This window comes from Chinchilla lanigera, unplaced genomic scaffold (genome assembly GCF_000276665.1).
Source record: "Chinchilla lanigera isolate Chin_1 unplaced genomic scaffold, ChiLan1.0 scaffold00015, whole genome shotgun sequence".
Taxonomy (NCBI): Eukaryota; Metazoa; Chordata; class Mammalia; order Rodentia; family Chinchillidae; genus Chinchilla; species Chinchilla lanigera.
In genome coordinates this window covers 30,969,874-30,990,512 of record NW_004955416.1, presented here as the reverse complement: position 1 = coordinate 30,990,512, position 20,639 = coordinate 30,969,874, and the positions used below count along the sequence as shown (strand labels likewise).

The following is a 20,639-nucleotide window of genomic DNA, read 5'->3' as shown; positions in this document are numbered from 1 at the left end:
TCTCATTGCACTATGATCTGATAATATGCATGAGGTAATTTAAATTTCTTTGCATTTATTAAACATATTCTATGAGATAGTATGTGGTCTATTTTGGAGAAAGTCTCATGTGCTGAGAAGAATATTCTGTTGTTGGGTGGAACACTTTGTAGATAGCTACCAAGTCCATTTGTTCAAAGATTTGGTTCAGCTCTGATATTTTGTACTGATTTTTTGGTCTATTTGATAGGTCTGTTCATGACACTGGGATATTGAGGTCTTTCATTACAACTTTATTGATGCCCATCTGATTTGTCATATCCATTAGTGTTTGTTTTAAATAGTTGGGTGGGCCAGTGTTTTACACACACACACACACACACATATATATATATATATATATGTATATATATATAATTCATCCATCGTAGGGAATTTGTACCTGTGCATAATACATCTGGATTCTTCTTTCTTTCCCCATTTCCCTCCCCTTCCTTCAACCCTTCTTCCCCTCCTTATTTATAAATGTTTGGTTTCCATTTTTTCCCTTCTATTCTCTTGTTTTTCCTTTCCCGCCTTCCCTTCCCGCTGCTCCCTCGTCCCTGTCCCCTTTGGACATTTCCCTCTCACGTCCCAATATCCAGCGTCCGTCTTGGTCCTTATCTGCACTCCCGGTTTCTCACACAAGAGAAACACTGCAATATTTAAACACAGGAGTCCTACTTATTTCTCTTAAAAATATGTTCTCAAGATACATCTATTTACTTAAAAATGTCTCGAGTTTATCCTTCTTTATTTCAGAGTAGTACTTCCTTGCATATAAATACCACCTTTTCTTTATTCACTCATCCGATGATGGGCATCTGGGCTGTTCCTAAGATTTAGCTATTAAAAACTGTGCTGCTATAAAAGCGCCTGCCTGGCAAGCGCAAGGTCGTGAGTTAGGTTCCCGGTACCGGAGAAAAACCAAAAAAAAGAAACAAAAAACAAAAAACAAACAACTGTGCTGCTATAAACATGGGTGGGCACATATCGCTGTGGTGGTATCCTTTGAACTCTTTCAGAAATATACCAAGAAGAGAAATAGCTGGGTAAGTAGAACCTCTAGTTTCTATTTCCAGTTTCTAAAGAAATCTCCATACTGATTTACATGTTTGTTTCACCAGTCTACACTCAAACTGTGGAGAGGGGTTTCTTTTTCCCCACAGCCTTGCCAGCATTTGTCACTGGTTGATGTCTTCATGGGAGCCACTGGTCCTGGAGTGCGATGGAATCTCAGTGCTGTTTTAATTTGCATTTGTCAGATGAGCAGTGATGTTCAGCACATTTTCATATAGTTATTTCTTTTTGTGCCTCTTCATCTGGGAAGTGTCTATTTACTTCCGATACCCTTTGTGGGACTGAGTCTTTAAATTTGGGAGGTCTGATCTTATTGAGTTTTCATGTATTCTAAATATCAGTCTTTTGTCTGAAAAACAGTTGGAAAAATGATTTCTCACTCTCTTCACTCTGTTGATGACTTCTTTTGCAGTGGAGAAGCTTTCTAGTAAGATGTGATCCCAGTTGTTGATTCTTTGCAATATTTGCTGTGCAGTGGGGTTTTGTTTATAAAGTCGTTGCCTACACCGTGGCTTCAAGAGTTTTACTTATTTTATCTCCCAGCAGATGACTTGTTTCTGTTTTACTATTTAGACCATTGATCCATTTTGATTTTAGTTTCGTGCCTGGTGAGAGATATGTATCTAGGTTGAGGCTTCTGCATGTAGATAGCCAGTTTCTCCAGCACTACTGATTAAAGAGGCCATCTTTCTTCCAGGAAAGGTATTTGGCGCCTTTGTCAAAGATAAGGTGGCTGAGTGTGTTTAGAGCTTGTTCTGCATCTTCTGTTCTGTTTCATTGATTTTTGTGTCTTTTTTTTTCCATTACCATGCTGTTCTTATCACAGAACTTTTGTAGGACAGTTTCAAATTGGGGATTGTGATGAACCTTGCTTTGCCTTTGTTATCCAGAACTGCTTTGGCTGTTCTAGGTCTTTTCTGGTTCTAAATGAATTTTAGGATTATTTGCTCCAGTTCTGTAAGTCATACTGTTGGTATTTTGATCAGGATTGCATTAAATCTATTTAACAGTTTTGGAAGTATGGCCATTGTAACTACATTGGTTCTGTCTATCCAAAAACAAGAAATGTCTTTATATTTCCTAACATTTTCTTCAATGTCCTTTTTCAGTGTACTGTAGTTTTCCATGTAAAGGTCTTTTAATTCCTTTGTTAGATTGATTCCTAAGTATTTCATTTTTCTTGATGCTATTATGAAAGGTGTTGTTTCCCTAATTTCTCTCAGTGAGTTTGTTATTTATTTATAGGAATATTATAGATATTTGAGTATTGACTGTTTTTTGCTATGCTACTATATTTGATTATTGTCTAGGGGTCTTTTAGTGGAGTTTTGGGGGGTCTTCTATGTAAAATATCATGTAATCTGCATATAATGATAATTCTTCCTTTCCTGTTTTTATTCCTTTTCTTTCTTTTTCTTTATTTGTAACTGTTCTGGCTAATGTTTCCAGATCTACTTTGAATAAATGTAGTGATAGTGGACGTCCTTGTCTTGTTCCTGATTTTAGAATGAAAGCTTTCAGTTTTTGACAATTTAGTATGATGCTGGCTGTTGATTGTCATAGATGGCTTTTATCAGATTGAGAAAAACACCATCTATTTCAATTTTCTGTAGGGTTTTATCATGAATGGGTGCTGGACTTTGTCAAGTGTTTTTTTGTGTGTCTATTGAGGTGATCATGTGGTTTTTTCCGTGCTTATGTTAATGTGGTGTATTGCATTTACTGATTTGTGTATGTTGAAGCCTCCCTGCATCCCTGGAATGAATCCTGTTTGGTCATGGCATATAATCTTCTTGATGATTTACTGCATTCTACTTGCCACAATCTTATGAGGATATTTTGCATCTATGTTCGTTAGGGAGATTGGCCTATAGTTCTCATTCTTGGTTGTATTCTTCTCTGGTTTTGGTATCAGAGTAATGCTTGCTTCCAGGAATGAGTTTGGGAGTATTGCTTCTCTTTCATTTTCATTAAAGAGTTTGAGGAGTAATGAAATTAGATATTCTCTAAATATTTTATAGAAATTCAACAGTGAATCTGTCAGGACCTGGGATTTGATTTATTGGTAGTTTTTTTTTTTTTTTAAAGAAATTCTTCTATTTTATTTACTGATATTGGGTTGTTTGGGATTCTTTATATCTTCTTTCTTTAGCTTTGATAATTCACATGTATGAAGGAATCTGTTCATTTCTTCTGCATTTTTCATTTTATTAAGAGTACAGGTCTTATGGACAATCTTCAGATTTCTGCAGGATCTATTGTGATTCTACCCTTTTCGTTCCTCATTGCATGAATTTGAATCTTTCCTGTTTCATAAGGTTGGCTCTTTCTTTCATCTTTTAGAGAATCTACTATTCAATTCATTGATTCTTTGTATTGTTTTCTTAGTCTCAATTGCATTTATTTCTGCTCTGATCTTTATACTTTCCTCCCTTGTAGTGCTGTGGATTTAACTTGCTCTTCTTTAGAAGCTTGAGGTTCAACATTAGGTTATCTATTTGACCTTGCTGTGTTTTTCTGATATAGCAATTCACTGTTAGAAATTTCCTTTGTAGAATTGCTTTCATTTCATCACATAAATTCCAGGATATTGTACTGGCATTATCATTCACTTTCTTCTTTAATTTCTGCTGTGATACACTGCTTATTCAGGAGGGTGCTCTCTAATTTCCCTGTGTTTATGTAATTTTTGTGGTTTCTTTTGACATTGACTTCTGATTTAATTGCACTATGATCTGATAATATGCCTGGAGTAATTTCAGTTCCTTTGCACCTAACTTAAGCGTGTTCTATGGGCTACAATGTGGTCTATTTTGAAAGTGCCTTGTGCAGCTGAGAAGAATTTGTATTCTGTTGTTGTGGTGTGGAACATTCTGTAGCTATCTAGTAAGTCCATTTGTTCACAGGTTTGGTTCAGTTCTGATATTTCTTTATTTTTTTGTCTAGCTGATCTGTCTATCTGTGACAGTGGCATATTAAGGACCCCCATTATAATTGTGTTAGTGTTTATTTGATTTTTCGTGTCAATTGATGTTTGTTTTATATAGTTTGGTGTGCCGGTATTTGGTACATATGTATTTATGCTTTTTTGTCTCTTTCTCTTGAAACATTTCTTTAACAAGTATGTAGTGATCTTCTTTGTCTCTTCTGATTAGTCTTGACTTGAAATCGACTTTCAATGCAAATAGTATACCTATCCCTGATTTTTCCCAGGTTCCTGTTGCATGAAATATTTCTTGTATCCTTAGACTTTCAGTCTATTCATTTCTTTTTGAGTTAAACATGATTCTTGTACGCAGTATATTGCTGAATCGTTTCTTAATAAATTATGCCAATCTGTTTCTTTTGATTGGTGACTTGGGACCATTTGCATTGATAGTTATAACATATATACTGACTTATCCTGTCATACTATTTTTATGTTATTGTTTCCCTTACTTTCCCCTCTTTTTAACTATTTGCCTTACCTGCTGGGTTCATTCTACTGGAACTCACAGCATTGTTGTCGTTAGAACACTTTGGAGTGCAGGGTTGGTGTCATGAATTAGGTGTTCTTTATCATGGAAGTATCTTTTTCCCTATTTTGAAAGGCAGTTTTGGAGGGTACATCAATCTAGGTAAGAGGTGTTTTTCTTTTAGAGCTTGAGATACTTCCCTCCAAACACTTCATGACTTAAGGGTTTGTGTTGAGAAGTCTGCTGTGACTCTAATGAGTTTTTCTTTATAAATGATTTGTTTCTTTTCTCTAACAGCTTTTAATGTTCTGTTCTTGTGTTGAATTTCTGGAATGCTATTATATCCCTTGGTGTGGTTTTATTGTGGTCATTGCTAATTGAAGTTCCATATGCCTCACTTATCTCTATTTCAAATTCTTTTTCCATATTTGGGAAGTTTTGTGCCATGACTTCAATGAGCAGGTTTTTTAAAATGTCCTTTGTGCTATCCTCTGATGTTTTCACTGATTCTGATCAACATTATGTTATTCTTCTTTGCATAATCTAGCAGCTGTTAAGAGTATGTTTGCATGGTCCCTTGTTATTTTAAGAAGTTTTTCATTTATTGATTAATACATATAAGCCTGTCATCTTGATCTGGTATTCTGTCCTCACATTGATTGATTCTCTTTGATATACTTTCAATAGAATTTGAATGTTTCATGGAATTAATGTGTTTCCTATGTTGGGTCTTCACGGGTGCCATCACTTTCCTATGCTCCTTTACTTTTTAATAAGTATTTGCTTTAGATTCACTAACCATGTCCTTCATTATGGTCATCATAGCTTTAGTTATTTGTGAAATTATTTCTGATGTTTTTCTAGTGCCTCATTTATCGGCTTTGTTACTTCCACTGCTACTATTTCAGAAGGCTCAACTGGGTGGCTTTGATTTATTCAACTTCTATGCCTCCTGGATTTGTCTTGGGTGAGCTGGAGTTCTGGGGCTCCGTCTTACTTTTTTCATGCCCCATTTTTTAATTTTTTAATATTTGTTTTTGCATTGATGTTTATAAATTGCTTATAGCAGGTAGCTTTGTTACTAGCATCAAAACCTCCTTAGGAAATGACTGTGTTCAGAGATAAGGGTTTAGTTGGCTTTTGGCTTCTGAGTCTGTCCCAAGATCCTGCCTCTTCAATTTGTTAGGGATGACAAGTTGCTGCCTATCTGCCTAGCACTCAGTTCTTTGGTGCTGCACTATGGTATTGTTTATGACCCCCAGATAATCTTGGTTTTGATGTATACGGAAGCACAACTGATCACAGCAACTACGTCTCCTTAGCTAAAGTAGTATGATGAGTAATAACAACAGTATCCAGTATAGTCTAGAAAATGGCAAACTGTGGTAACTTAATTTTCCACCTTAAACCATGGACACAAGATTTATAGTTATATTAAAAATCTAAAACAATCAGGAAATTATATACAGCAAATATCCCTTTAATAGAGTGATTTTACCCTCAGGGGATAGCACTTAAAAGACTTAAGAGTAAAAAATAGAGAAAAGAAAGACAGAGAGAGTAGAAGCAAGGTTGAAGGCCAAAGGAAGACTACACAAACTTCGGGGAACTAGCAAAGAAAGGAGGGAAGGAAAGAAGGAAAAGGCAAAAAGTATAACAAAACAAAACAAAACAAAAAAACCTAAAAACAATGTTTATACTCATGGAAAACCAAAAAGAAATAGTCAAGCAAAAAGGAAAAAAAACAATGTCAAATAAAAGTTTTTCTCTGTGATTTTCTCTATGATTTCGAGCTGCAGTTATCTGCTGGGGTCTACCGTTTTGTGGTAGTGTTCAGTTTAGGGTATGTCACTGCTGTCTCTGATAACAAAGGGGACAGACAGAGCCCAGATCAATCCCGGGTGATCAGCCTGCAGCAGGCATAGGGTGTGCTGCTGATTCCGCTACCTTCAACTTCCCAGAAGTTCAGGCTGATCATGGCCTCCTGTTGTGGGGTGGGGGCCTGAGTTATTCAGCCTGGGTGTCTCTGGATGGCTCTTGCTGGCCTGACCTTGGCTCTATGACCCTGGGTATCTCTCTTGGTCATGCCTCACTCAGTGACTGGGCGCTCTGAGAGGAGCAAAGGATGGCTGCTTTGTGTCCCAGGTTCAGCTGGCCCCTCCTTACAATGGCCTTTGACCAAGCTCTCTCTCCAGGGGACACGCGGACTGGAGTCAGTCACCAGTTGATGTAGCTCACAGCGTCCACTGCTCCATTCCACTGACGCATTTCTCCATGAAGGCCTCTGGAGTCACCCACTGCTGAGGACTCTGCGGTCACCTGCCTTCACTGTGTCTGTCGCCTTAAGCCTCCTTGGTCATGTTGGGAATCAGGGAGAAAGTGCAGTTTGCCACCTTCTTTTTCTGAATTGAGATCTATTTCTTCACTTTTCCTGTGGACTCCAATTCTCCTTTCAAGTTCTTCCTAGACCCCAGGGATCGACCTCCCTCCTTCTTTGCTTCCACAGGTCTAATGTCCAATGTCCAATGTTCAATGTCTGGATTCTGAATCTCAGAGAGGCTGCCCTGCTGCTGCTTATGTCTCCTGCTTCCTTCCCAGAAGTCTATTTGTAACTTCTATGAGGTCAACATCATATGGTCCACATACATACATGTAAGAGCATTTGCTATTTGTCTTTCCTAACTTATTTTACTTAACATAATGTCATCCGTGCTTATCTATATTTGTGCAAATGACAGTATTTCACCATTGTATATGGCTGAGTAGTAACCTACGGTGGACATACTACATATTCTTAACAAGTTTATTCATTGATGGGCATTTTCATCGATTTCATATTTTGGCTATTGTAAATAGTGCTACAGTAAGTATAGGAGTGCAGATGTCTTCTCAACATTCTGGTTTCCTTCCATTTGGATGTGTACCCAGAAAAAGAATTGCTGGATCTTATGGTAGCTCTATTTTTAATATGTTGATGAACATACACAATGTTTTTCACACAGAATATATTAATTGAATTCCCAAAAGAGTGTCTAACAGTTCCGCTTTCTCCACCTCCTTGTCAACATTCAGTATTTTTTTTATCTTTTTGGTAATAATCATTCTAGCTGGAATGAAGTAACAGTGCTCTTTCATCTTCAGTTGCACTTCCTTGATGGATTAGTGATGCTGAACATTTTTTCATATATCCACGAACCACCTGTTTATCTTTTCTTTATAAATAGCTGTTTTTAACCCATTTTAAAATTTCATTATTTGGGTTTTGCCAGTTATTTTTGTTCCTTCTAAATTCTGGATATTTCTCCTTTGTAAATTTAAATTATTTCCTTCTACCCTTTTAGGTTTTCTCTACATGCTGTTTTATATGGGAACCCCCAACAACTTCACCAAAATCTATTAGAACAAACAAAATTTCACTAAACTTGCAGGATAGAAAAGAACACATAAACTGGTGTGGTGGCACACACTTATAATCTCAGCACTTGGGAGGCTGAGGCAGGATGATCGTCATGAGTCCAGCCTGTGATACACAGTGAGTTCAAGGCCAGCCTAAACTACATAGTGAGACCCTGTCTCAAAAAACTGAAAAAAATCATCCATATAAAAATTAGTGGTGTTACTATATGTAAATAGAAGTATTTGAAAAAGAAGTTTTTAAAAGATCTGTCTTAATAACTACAAAAATACCTAGGAATACGTTTTAGTAAGGAGGTGAATGAATTCTTCAGTGCAAATGATAAAATGCTGATTAAAGAAACTGCAAAAGATCTGAGTAAATGTAAAGACATCCAGTATTCACGCTTTAGAAGCAGTGATGTTAAAAATGTCCCTTCTGCCTTAAGTGACCTATAGATTCAATGCAATCCATATCACAATTCTAATGTTATTCTTCATGGAAATAGAAGAGAAACCATAGAATTTCTATGTATTTACAAAATCTCTGAATATCCAATAGAAATCTTGAGCAAAACTAACGAAACTGGAAGTATCACAGCACCTGACCTCTAAGAACCTACAAAACTGTGGTGACCAGAACATCATGTTGCCGGTATAAAAACAGACCTGTGTACCCTATGAAACAAGGTGGACCTAGAAATGAATCGACGTATTTACCACCTACCAATGTTTTACACTCCAACTTTTCACGCTGAAATTTAACTATTTGATCACAGCACTCAGGTCGAACATCTCTAATCTGAAAATCCAAGATGCTCCAAACTTTGAAGCCTTTTGAGCACTGACACTGTTACTAGGTAGAGTAGGGCCCAGTAGTGTTTAGCAGGTTCTTACTGTCCCATTCAATGAAATGGTCAGGACAACTGGCAAATGTGAAACATTACTGCTTATTATAGGGAAGAAATAAGGAGGAGAAAAGGAAAGGAAGTGCAAAAGTAGTGCTCATGGAGGAAAGGGTGCTTTGAAGGGAAAAGAGAAGAATGTCCTCCAAGCAGAACTGATCCCTGCAAGAAGTAGACAGTGGGCCAAAGTCAACAGCTGCCTGGACAGTTGGTCCAGGTGGTCCCATTTGATCTCCTGCTAGAAGTCTGACATCAGATGCTAGGTTCGTCATGTTCTCATGTCAGAAGATTGGTACCGGGTGCAGGGCCCTGCTTTTTCTTGTGCCAGGCTTGGGAGTTGCTGCTCTACACCCGTGATTAACAAGTCTCTTCAGCTGGCAGGTTGTACCCCTCTGCTCCGGCCACACTGCCATGCCCTAGCTCCTGCTTGAACAGGATACAAGTGGAAAATTCCAGACCTGACCTCATGTGCCGTGTTTGAGTCAAAATGCAGGTATATGAGAAATTTGTAAAAAAAAAAAAAAAATTACCTTCAGCACATGTTTGTAAGGTTGATGTGAAACATAGATCAATTTTGTGTTGGTTTCTGTTCTGGAGATGTGTTATTATATAGGACAATATTCCAGAATATAAAATACTGAAATCCCAAATCCAACAATTCTGATAAGGATATTCACAGATAATATGATGTTAGGTTACATATTGTAATAAATATAACTAACTGATGAAACATGAGCTTTTTTTCATTGTTCCTAGTTTTAATTATTCAGAGTAAGCAGGGAGAAAGACACTTCTGGGGACATGGTGTGTGACCTGAAATCTGCCTTGGTCTGAAACAAGCCATCAATATAGACAACTGGGAACCAACCCTAGTAGTCAGAGCAAACAACACACACAAGGCTACAGCTGGGGAGAATGTACGTAAGAAACAGAAAGGCAGTGGTGTGGCCGGTTTCGAGTGCGTGAAGGAGAAAGTGGTAGAAGATGAGGCGAGGTTGAGCAGAGAGCTGCAGAGGCAGCACCATCGGACACTGCGGAACTGGTGAAGCATTCACAGCTCAGTCTGACTGTGCGGGAACAACACTGGAGGGTCCTAAGTGTGTAAAACGCATCACCTTTTTATGATACGCACATTTTTAAAAGATAAATTGGGTTTCTCTCTGTAGAGTGGATATAAAGCTTCACAGAGGAAGAAGAATTAGGTAGAAGATAATAGCCGTGGACCAGGTAAGACATTCTGGTGACCTGGACAACATTAGTGCAGTGGAATGAGAGCAAAACGTAGGCCTCAGTGTGCTGCTCCATGAATCAAGGTAGGCAGTCCCGTGGACTGTACAGTTATCTCACAGTCAGCAGGCCTGAGCATCCCGACTCTGAAAAGCCTATCTCAGTGCTGCAAATTGTAAAACCACAGTGTGAAATTTCATACACTGCAACTTGAATTCATGTGCAAAATTATCACAAATACTGTATAAAATTACCTTTGAAATATTAGAATAAAGTTTATTTAGAATAAAAGTGGATTTTCTATTAAGACTGAGGGCTGGGGATATAGCTCAGGGGTATAAGTGCCTGCCTGGCAAACGCAAGATCCTGAGTTCGATTCCTAGTACCAAAAAATTTAAAAAATTGAAAAATAAAAAAAGACTGAGGACCCATTCTCAGGTATACTATTATGTATAGGAAAATATTCCGAACCCCAAAATAAAATCTGAAACCCTAAATACTTTTTTGCTCAAGCATTTGGGGTAAAGGATATTCAACACTTAGCACAGTATATTAGATTAAGAAAACAAGGCCCGTGGGCCATATCAATGTTCCAGACATCTGTAAATAGTCTGCAGAAAGTCCTAATCTTAAACATTTCAGACTTCTCGTAATAAGGCTCAGTGGAGCTAACAATCTTTACAAGAACTGAAAATTGAAGAAGCTTTAGGTTTACCTACTAATCACCAGAGTATGCACAGTACTGTATAGCCTTAGCTAAGCTAAGCCTCTTATTAACAGCAAAATAACTGTTGGTTTACCTAGTGGCCGCCAGAGGGTGTAACACACTGTTTGACACAACTGGAATGAAGTCAGCGCAGTTTGCCCCTGAAGACTGTTGTACAGTATAAATGTTTTTGCTGGTGTTTATAGGGAAGAGAGTTAACAACAAATGATGCAAACTATGCAATAAATATGGCTTCTTGCCAGAGTGAAAACAAGACTTTGAAGTCTGGTGCCATGAAAACATAGCATACTCTTTTAACATAAACAATTTCACAAGTAGAAGTACACTACAGAGCAGAGAGAAAAGCATTCCATATTAAACACAGAAGCCAGTGGCATAGACATTTATTATCATTATCCAGTATTATGTCCTGCATATAACTGAAACTGCTATACTTTTAAACCACTGGCAGCACAGGAGCTTTGCTTACACCAGCACCACAACAACCACGGGAGTATTGTGCTCCACTAGGACGTCACGGGGCGACAGGGATTTTTTCAGCTCCACTATAATCTTCTGGGACATCATCTTATATGTGGTCCACCCACACATCGTTATACACTGCATGGCTGTATTTGTCCCTATATACATTTTAGTACCATATTTGGTGTCTCTGAAAGGATGGTTCCATTTACCCAAGCTATCAAATGTAGACCACAGGAAGATCAGAGTGAGGCTACAGTGTGCAAACTTTCCTGCCCAAATGGGCTGAGATCTCAGTACTACCTTCTCCCACATGGTTTACTCTAGGGAAGGTGCCCAGGGGCTGAGGCTTCAGGATCTCACATACTAGACGGTGTCGGAGCCACTTTCTCTCCTAACTGTAGAACAGTGGTCATCTTTGAAACCATAGTTCTCTGACGGGTCCAAGAAAAATTCTAGTTTTCTAATATTTCTTCATTCAGAACAGCGGCTAGGCATGATGGTACACATCTGTAATCCCAGTGCTCAGGTGGCTGTGGCAGGAAGATCACCATGAGTTTGAGGTCAGCTTGGGCTACACAGTGAGTTCAATGCCAGCCTGCACTACATAGCAAGAGCCTGTGTTAAAAAACCAAAACAACAGCAACAACAATAAAAAAAACCACAAAACAAGGAATAACATTTATAAAATGTTTATTGTTACAATTAAAAATAAGTGATAGTTTATATTACAAAGACCTATGTATATCAAAATAGAATTTTAAATGCATGACATTAATTGGAAACTTTTCATATGCTACCACAAGACTTTGTTTCAGATAGTATATTTCACCCCATCATTTGAGAAAAAAATCAGTTATCAACTTTATTATTTTTGATCCTCCTGAATGTATACATCTTCCTTTTCTTTCCTGCAGATATTGAATACCTTTCACAGTTTATCTTTTTATCATAAATCCCATTAAAATCTTTATAGAATTTAATAAAGTAATGGAGTCACAGAAATATTGCATCAGGGTTCAGAATGACCAGAGATGAAAGAGTGCATGTGTAACAAGTTTTATCTTCCTCTGCATCAGCAGATCCTTACGAAGAACATGCAGGGATCTGGCGGCTCCTAACTGCCTAGAGTACAACATTCTTTTCAAATTAGTGGCACCTCCCCACGTGCTTCACAGGACTAGGGAAGGCACCAGCAATAGCTCCCCATTCATGAGACACCATGGAAACTTTTAGGGAATCCTGTGACCCAAGTTTGGATGTGTACTGGCAGTTGAGCTATAGAAACAACCCTTACCAACTCTTCAAAGAGAGATGTCTTACATATGTTTCCATATCCAAAGTTTCCTCCCTATCTGCTGAAGGAGTTACTTCTGAAATTAATTTCAGTTTTGAATAATGGCATTGCTATTAATTAAAGCATCTACTAGGTTTACACTTTCTCATGAGGTCCAACAACTTCTAAGGATTACACATCATCTTAAAAATGGATAATCTCTTCCTTCTAAAGCTATGTAGAAAGTGGTGAATGCGGTCCTAAGGCCAGAGAGACCTGCAGCACTGCCCAACTCAAGGACTGGGCCATTTCATCCTTCAGCTTGTGCATTAACACCTGCTGAGCTTCTGTGAAGGAGCCTGTATGGAAGCCATAAGGAAGTACACTGTGTAACCCCTAACTAGCTGATGGCATGAGAGAAATAAGGTTCCAAATTATTCTACTAATTTATCCCAAATTATTATCTCCAACCAAGGAAGTCATTCATGCCAGCCATTTATAAGCTCGCATATCCAGTGGGGGAGAGCCATGGCAGAGGAGCCTCAAGGGGTGCAGTCAGGTTTGTGGGAACTACCCTGAGATGCCACAGGCATACGTGAGCACATGATCAGCCAGGAGACATAAGATCCAGGACCCGTGTGGTTCCTAGCTCTGGTTCTAAGTTTGTCCAAACTGGTTTTGAGCCCCAACACCGCCGGTTATATGACCTTCAGAAATCTGGAAGCTCCTGGAAGCCCCAGTGACATTGGTAATAAAGGAACACATAGTTTATCTCTTTTATTTCTTTACTGATAATATTTGTACAGCATTATGAACAGAGGATAGGGATTGGACACATGGAGACAGTGTGTAATGATCCAATCAGTGTAATAATTACTTTCATCTCCTCACCATGTTTTCTTTGTGCTAGAAACTTTTGAGCACTTGTAGTTATTGTTAACTATACCACACACAACTTGCTGTAACCGATGGTTACCCTACCATGCTATAGAAAACCAGTGCCAAGCCAAGTGTGGTGGTGCACGCTGGTAATCCCAGCACCCGGGAGGCAAAGGCAGGAGGACTGAATGAGTCTGAGGCCGGCTCGGCATACATAGTGAGTTTAATGCCAGCCTGAGGTACATAGCAAGACCCTGTCTCGAAAAGAACCCAACCCCCCCAAAAAAAGCACTACAAAAACAAACAACAGCAACAAAAGAAACAAGACAACCAGCACCAATTCCCAACTGCATTTTAGCTCCTTTCACATAACTTCTTTCCAGTCATCCTCCCAGCCTCTCTTCCCAGGTCTACAGGGATTACTGTTCATTCTGTCTGAGATCAACATTTTAGTTTCCACCGAGGAGTGAGGACACCTGGTATGTGTCTGTTTATTGGTTTCAGTCAATCACCTCCATTTCCACTCACCTTGTTGAACATGACCATCTAATTTTTATGGTGAAATGATATTCTATTGCAAATATACACCACCTTTAAAAAATTTTTGAGAAAAATTGAATGGGATGCTCCCTGAAAATATTTACCGTTTGTCCTGCTGCATTTCGAGTTGAAACAGCAGACTACTGGAGAACGGGTAAGGTAGACAGAATTTACTTCGCTCAGAGTGCACACAGCGAGGCTCCGGGATCTACTGACTCTCCCGCCACTCGGCTGCGCCACAACCTGGCACAGAAGTGGAAGCAGAAAAGGCTGAGAGAGGGTGAGCGTGGGCTGGCCTTGCTTTACGATCATCAGCTCTGATGAGATCTAACTTCATCCTAGACGAACCACAGGCGGCTGTTCTGCTAGCACAGACGCCCTGACCTGGTCCACTTCCACAGATTCCATCGGTGCAACAGCACCACCCTGTGGACAAAGGTTGCAGCACTTGGAATCCAAGCAACTGCCGAAGGAAACTATTTAAAAGCAAATTTGAGTCTGTACTGAATATGTAACTGTCTTTCTTCTTGTCATCCTGTAAGCAATAAAATATGGCTACTATTGATATGTACATTATGTTAGGTATTATAAATTATGTGTCAATTATATAAAGCGTATGTTTTACGGAAATACTACCTTGTTTCACATAAACATAAGAGACTTGAGAAACCATGGATTCTGGTTTCAGTGGAGGTTGAATAACCAGTCTCCTAAAGACCCTGAGGACAGACTGTACTTAAGTTTTCAACTCAGCCTCCAGAAGGTCGTCAAACTCTCCTGGTCTCACTTGTATGTTCCTGCTGGGCCAGTTAATCTCTCAGTCTGTTGCTTGGCCTCCATGATGAGGAAAGGGAACTAAGGAGGGTTAGCCTGAGGCACCGGGGGTGGTGCAGTCAGCGCAGATCTCACGGAGGGGCAACACTGAAGACACAGACCATGGAAAGGCAGCTGCCCAGGTCAGACAGGAAACAGCAGCCACAGGGGTGGAGAAAAAGAGAAACACTCACCATCCCAGGGGCCGATGCTGGCGTGGCCTGACCGCTGGTCAGATGGGAAGAAGACTCCCAGTTTTTCAGGCAGACCCCTGGGGATGCAGAGCACAGCCAATGATAGGAGTGCAAGGGTCTGAGTCCTTGAATAGCTGGCACTGAGCAGGGCCTTTGCATCTCTGCTCCCTTTCCCGACCACGAGCACTACGTGATCAATAATTACGCCGAGGGTGAGCATCTCTAACCTGGAAATCCAAAACTGGAAATGCTCCAGAATTTGAAACTTTTTGAACAGTGACACGATGCTAGTAGGGTAAAATTCCACACATGACCTCACTCAATGGGCTGCAGTTAAAAAAGTGCATAAAATAACCTATGATATTCCTCTACATTATATGTGTGCAAAATATAAAAGAATTTCATGTTTTAAATTGCTCCTCATTCCCAAGACGTTATTTTTATCAATTTTAAAAATTCTCTGAAGTCTGAAACACGTTTGTTTCCAAGCATTGCAAGTAAGGGATATTAAGCAAATCATAATATAATATATGATATAGAATATTATGTAAGCGATGAGGTTTAGGTATGTCTGCAGTTGTAACTGGTGTCAACCTTTCTGAGTAACAAAGAAGGAACAATACCTGAGGACAGGGCGCTGTACCTGAATCCCTCCATCGTTGTAAAGAGCACATCACAAATGGCTGCCTTCTGAGAGAATGTTTAAGAAACACAAAGAAAGAAGAAGGACTAGTGAACGGGGAAGACAGTGGTAGGAAACGAAGTCAGGTCTCTAGGACTCTGTAGAAACTGGTGAATCATTCACGGTTGAGTCTTCTTTGAGGGAACATCGTTACAGGATTTTAAGCAGAGAAAATACATGACCTTACTCTGATACAGAAGTCTTAAAAAGATAAATTGGGCTATTCTTTGAAGAATGGATTATAAGCCTCGAGGGAGGAAGAATAAGGACTAATTAGGACATAACAGCAGTGTCACCCCCATGAAATATTACTGACGTAGCAAGATTATAAGCTTAGTCCTCTGAAGGTGAAGTTTAGCCCTTTTGTATCAGAGAACACAACAGTGCCCACCATTTTCCAGCCATAAAGTTCGGTAGGATGTTATATGTAAGATCTGATTTGCTCGTTCTCTTTTGTAGTTATAAATGGAAAGATTAAACTATCTGATTAATAGTTTCTTCATACACTGCATATAGTTTGTGGCTGCAGAATGATGTAATTTCTTGTATACTGTATAACAAAAACACCTGATAATATGTTTAATAAATGTTGTACTTATTGGAAGTAATATAAAAGTGTATGGTAGGCATTATTTTATACTTCAGGTTAGAGGGAAATAGAGCCTGGCATTACATGCGAGCCACTTGTATGTGCAGCGGAGAACAGTAGACTCACGGACAGAGCAGCATCCAGTGCTTGCCTTCTAGCTAAAAAACCTGGAAAATGACCAAAGGAAGCTTCTGTGCTGTCTAGTGACTTAACTAACTTTAAGGGTTCAAGGAGCTCAAACTGTGTGGAAAACAAGTCCAGAATGTACCCTTCTAGCTTATCATCTCAATTCTTCTCTAAATCCACTTGACATGCTTCAGTGGTTAACACTGTATTCATTTCTCTGTGGTAGAGGTGGAGAGCACACCCTACCTGGCAAGCAATCATATAGTATGTGCTGATGTCTCTTCCATCTCTGAGACAAGATGCCAGCTGTTTCATCCTTCACAACAGTATCACTCACGCTGGAAGAGAGTTTAAGCATTAAAGTCAAAAGCAGGAAGGTTGGAGTTTGGGATATACCTCAGTGGGAGGGAGTGTGCTTGCCTAACATGTGTCAGGGTCTGAGATCCCCAGCATCATAATATAAAGTCAGAAACTTTATTGCACTAATTTTAGATATCATCTCCCTGAAAATTAACTGAAACACAGATGTTGAGTGGTAATGATAAATGAGAGAAAGACTGATGCTCTCGCAAAATTCTTGCATGTGTGAAAATTTTGTTAAATAGAACCATCAGGATCCTTGGGTTTGTTTTTATTTTATTGTGGAAAACAAAAAGAAAAAAATCTGTGCTGATACTGGCAATTTAAAGTGGTAGAGGTCAAAGATTACTTCCTTAGACTGAAATAGTAACCAAAACTTTCATGATATAGGTACTTGAGATATAGTTGTTAGTAACATATTTTATTGTGGGGGGGTCTTTGATGAGTAAATTTAAGTTAAAAATAAGCCAAAAATTATAGATTTCTTTATTTTTCACTAAACAGCCAATTGGAATACATGGTACAAAAACAGGTGATAAGACTGTTGCAAAATGAAATGGAGAGAATAAATATTGTATTTAATTTTTCATTTATAAGAATTTCACAATAAAATCAGTTTGCTTTGAAAAAAAATTATTGTAATGGAATGAGAAAAATGTCCATGCTGCACTAAGTCAATGAATCAACTGTAGGCACATCATAATGGTTTACACATTTCTCTAACAACTAATGAATTGAACATTCTTAATCTGAAACTCCTTAATAGTAGGTGCTACAAAATCCAATACTTTTCGAATACTGCTAATATCCAATGAGAAATTCCATACACTGAATCTTTGTTTCATGCCAAAAATTATCAAGAAATTGTGTTAAATTACTTTCTGGATATTCTTATAAGTTGTATATGAAACGTAAGGGAATTTTGTGCTTTGACTAGGAGTCCTAACCTCAGTTACTTCATTATGTATATGGAAATATTTAAAATTCCAAAAAATTTTTGAAATGTGAAATCCTTAATGTGCTCCCTAGCTACAGGCTCAAAGGTAATGGGGCCAAGCAACTATAGACTAAAACCTCTTAGATTGTAAGCTAAAATAAATCTTTTCCTTATTTTTTTGTGCAGTGGGGAGCGGGTACCAGGAATTGAACTCAGAACCTCATGCTTACCAGCAGGCAGTGCACCACTGAGCTGAATTCCTAACCCCAATCTTTCCCTTTTTCAAGTGATTATTTCGGGTATTTCAAAAAGTGATGGGAAGCTGCTTAACATAATGGTCAACTGCATTTGAAAGCTTTGGTTTTTTAGATCAATGCCCAGCTCAGTGGAATACTGTGAGAACACATGGCTGTTAACACTTGATAGATTTTCTGCAAATGGGAAAGTGACCAAGATTTGAGGGGAAATAAAAAGAATTAAGATATGTTTTATACATGCACCAACTCTCCACACTCCCCTTGATGAATGTACTACAAATATGTACTAATGAAAAAATTTTTTAAAAAATGACAAAGCACACACCCATCAATAGAAGGTTTTCAGTTACAAAAAATGCTGTCCTTACCCACACAGACCAGATTCCTACGGCTCAGCAACATCACTTCTTACTGAGATTCCTCTACGGAGGACCCAGCTGTCTCCACTCATCCTTGAATGTTTTTGGTTCCTAAAACATAAGCATATTTGATCATTTATTAGTTATCCACAAAAGTGACCATGACATAAAGAGTAAGCTGACAGTCACAGGAGAGGTAGAGGAGATGTATAGGAAATATTTTTGATAGTGTTCAGATTTTGCAGTTATTTAAAGCAGAAACAAGTGAACAGGATCTCCAAGTTCTTGCAAATTTACTAATTTCATCCATATGTCTTTTCCTCCTGTCCTTCCCTTTATCCTCTCCTTTATGTTCTAAACGTTCTCTCCTCCGATATTCTCCAGGCGTCCACTCTCACAAATTAACACTATTTTAATATAATCTTCAAACTATCCCCACTTGGAAATGCTTGTCTTGGTTATTTCTTTCTTTGCTGAAACAAAATATCTGACACCAAAAGTTAAGGATGGAAGGTTTATTCTGATTCACAGTTTGTAAAGGTTTCAGTCCATCATTGGTGGACTTCTTAAGGCAGAGTGGCATGGCAGAGGGCAACAGTTCATGGCAGACAGAAGGCAGCAGGCTGCAAAGCAGCACAGAAGTAGCAGCAAGCCTATCTTCTTTCTGTCTCTTTATATCCATCCAGGCTACCCACCTTTTGGTTAGTGCCTCTCACACCTAGGGTGGGCCTTCCCATTTTCCATACCCAAAAATACACTAAACCAACCAGTGGATCAATTCAGTGGACTAATTAAGTAATCACGCACCCTTACTCCCAGCACCACACACCTGAATCCCAGCATTAAACACCCTAGATCCAGCCACTTCCCAAAACTTCCACCTATGAGTACATGAGGCTTTGTGGGGATATCTAAACACAAGGCATAACAATGCCTCCTCAGTTTATAACCAAAACTTTTCCCTTCATCTTTCGCAGAAAATAATCAAGGAGAGCTGCCAGAGACCTGCCAGCTTTTTGAGGCAATATGTAGAGTTGGCAGAATGATATCACAGTAGTCTTTACTCCAAATTGAGGGAAGAGAGAACAACCACTGGCCTCCACCAAAGGCCTAAAGGTTATCTTGAATAAGTTCTCCCCATTCCCAACTTCAAGCTCTCTAATACTAAAAAAAAAAGATATGAGAATGCAACAGCAAATGCTCACCTGCAGCTTCAAAGTGAAAGCAATTGTCTCAGATAATTTTGGAGTTATGGGTGCAATAACCTATCTACCCTTATCACAACAGATATTTCTAGCTATCACAAGAAACTTAGGAAAAACAAAATAAGATTTCAAAACTGAGAACATGATAAAAGTATGCAAATGAATGTTTGCAAAAAATGAAAGCAGTGTAAGAAAGGTCAAAGTACAGTGGAAGGTAATCCAGATGAAATAAGATATCTGTATCTTCCATAAATGCTTGTGCTATATAAGAATTCAAGGACATGTATTTAATGGGAAAACACACACACATGCAGAAGTCAAATGATTTTTTAAAATGAGATGAAGAAGTATGAACCATTCTGAGAACTAAAATTTACTGTAGAAAAACTTTAGTAGGGATTCTGCAACATGAAAGTACTAAGGGAAGAACATTTTTTGAAAGACACACTCAATGATGAAGCTCAACTCCCCACAAAAAACAAGTAAAAGGAACAATCACAGTAAAGAAGTAAGGAATAAAGTAACCACGGAAAAATAGTAATAAAGGTTACTTTTTCTAATCTTTATATATTCTGCTTATTTCCTTACCGCATTGGCTTAATGCAACTGTCAGAGATTTTTCATTGCTATCTTTGTGAAAGATTTGTTGGAATCCCTAGATGATCAATAATAAAAGTACCGTTCATGGTGGGATAAGAGTTTGAATACTAAATTTAGAAAAAAAGATAAGAGAAAGAAGTGTAGGTACCAGAACAATTTAAATTTTTTTTTTTGTTGTTGTTGTTGTTGGTGTTGATTTCCAGTACCGGGGATCGAACTCATGACCTTGTGATTGCTGGGCAGATGCCGTGCCGCTGAGCTAAACTCCCAGCCCCTGAGAACAATTTAAATACATGACTTATGCCCAAGTAAAAATAATTTTACCCTGTAAGAAAAAGAGATGCCATGAGTTCAATATTAACAAATAAAGAACATACATTTAATAGTTGCCTTTACTTAGAAACATGCATAAGTCAAAGGTATACACTGACTAGTTGATGAAAATGTTTTGATTAGAGGCTAACAGGATCCTAACACTTTCAAGTCAATGTTCATGGCAACTTTATATCAGAACATAACTATGATGAATGAGAATACATTTCCTTTTCTAACAAA

The 20,639-nt window shown here is 38.5% G+C and overlaps 1 long non-coding RNA gene across 1 annotated transcript in view; it reads left to right on the top strand.

The window, feature by feature from the left end:
- LOC102020911 overlaps positions 1 to 8,054 on the top strand; it is a 68,786-nt gene extending 60,732 nt beyond the window's left edge. The window contains exons 3-4 of the long non-coding RNA XR_260441.2: positions 7,060 to 7,205; positions 7,895 to 8,054. This is a non-coding gene — a long non-coding RNA (uncharacterized LOC102020911). The remainder of the gene's footprint in view (positions 1 to 7,059; positions 7,206 to 7,894) is intronic.
- The last annotated feature ends 12,585 nt before the right edge of the window (positions 8,055 to 20,639 follow it).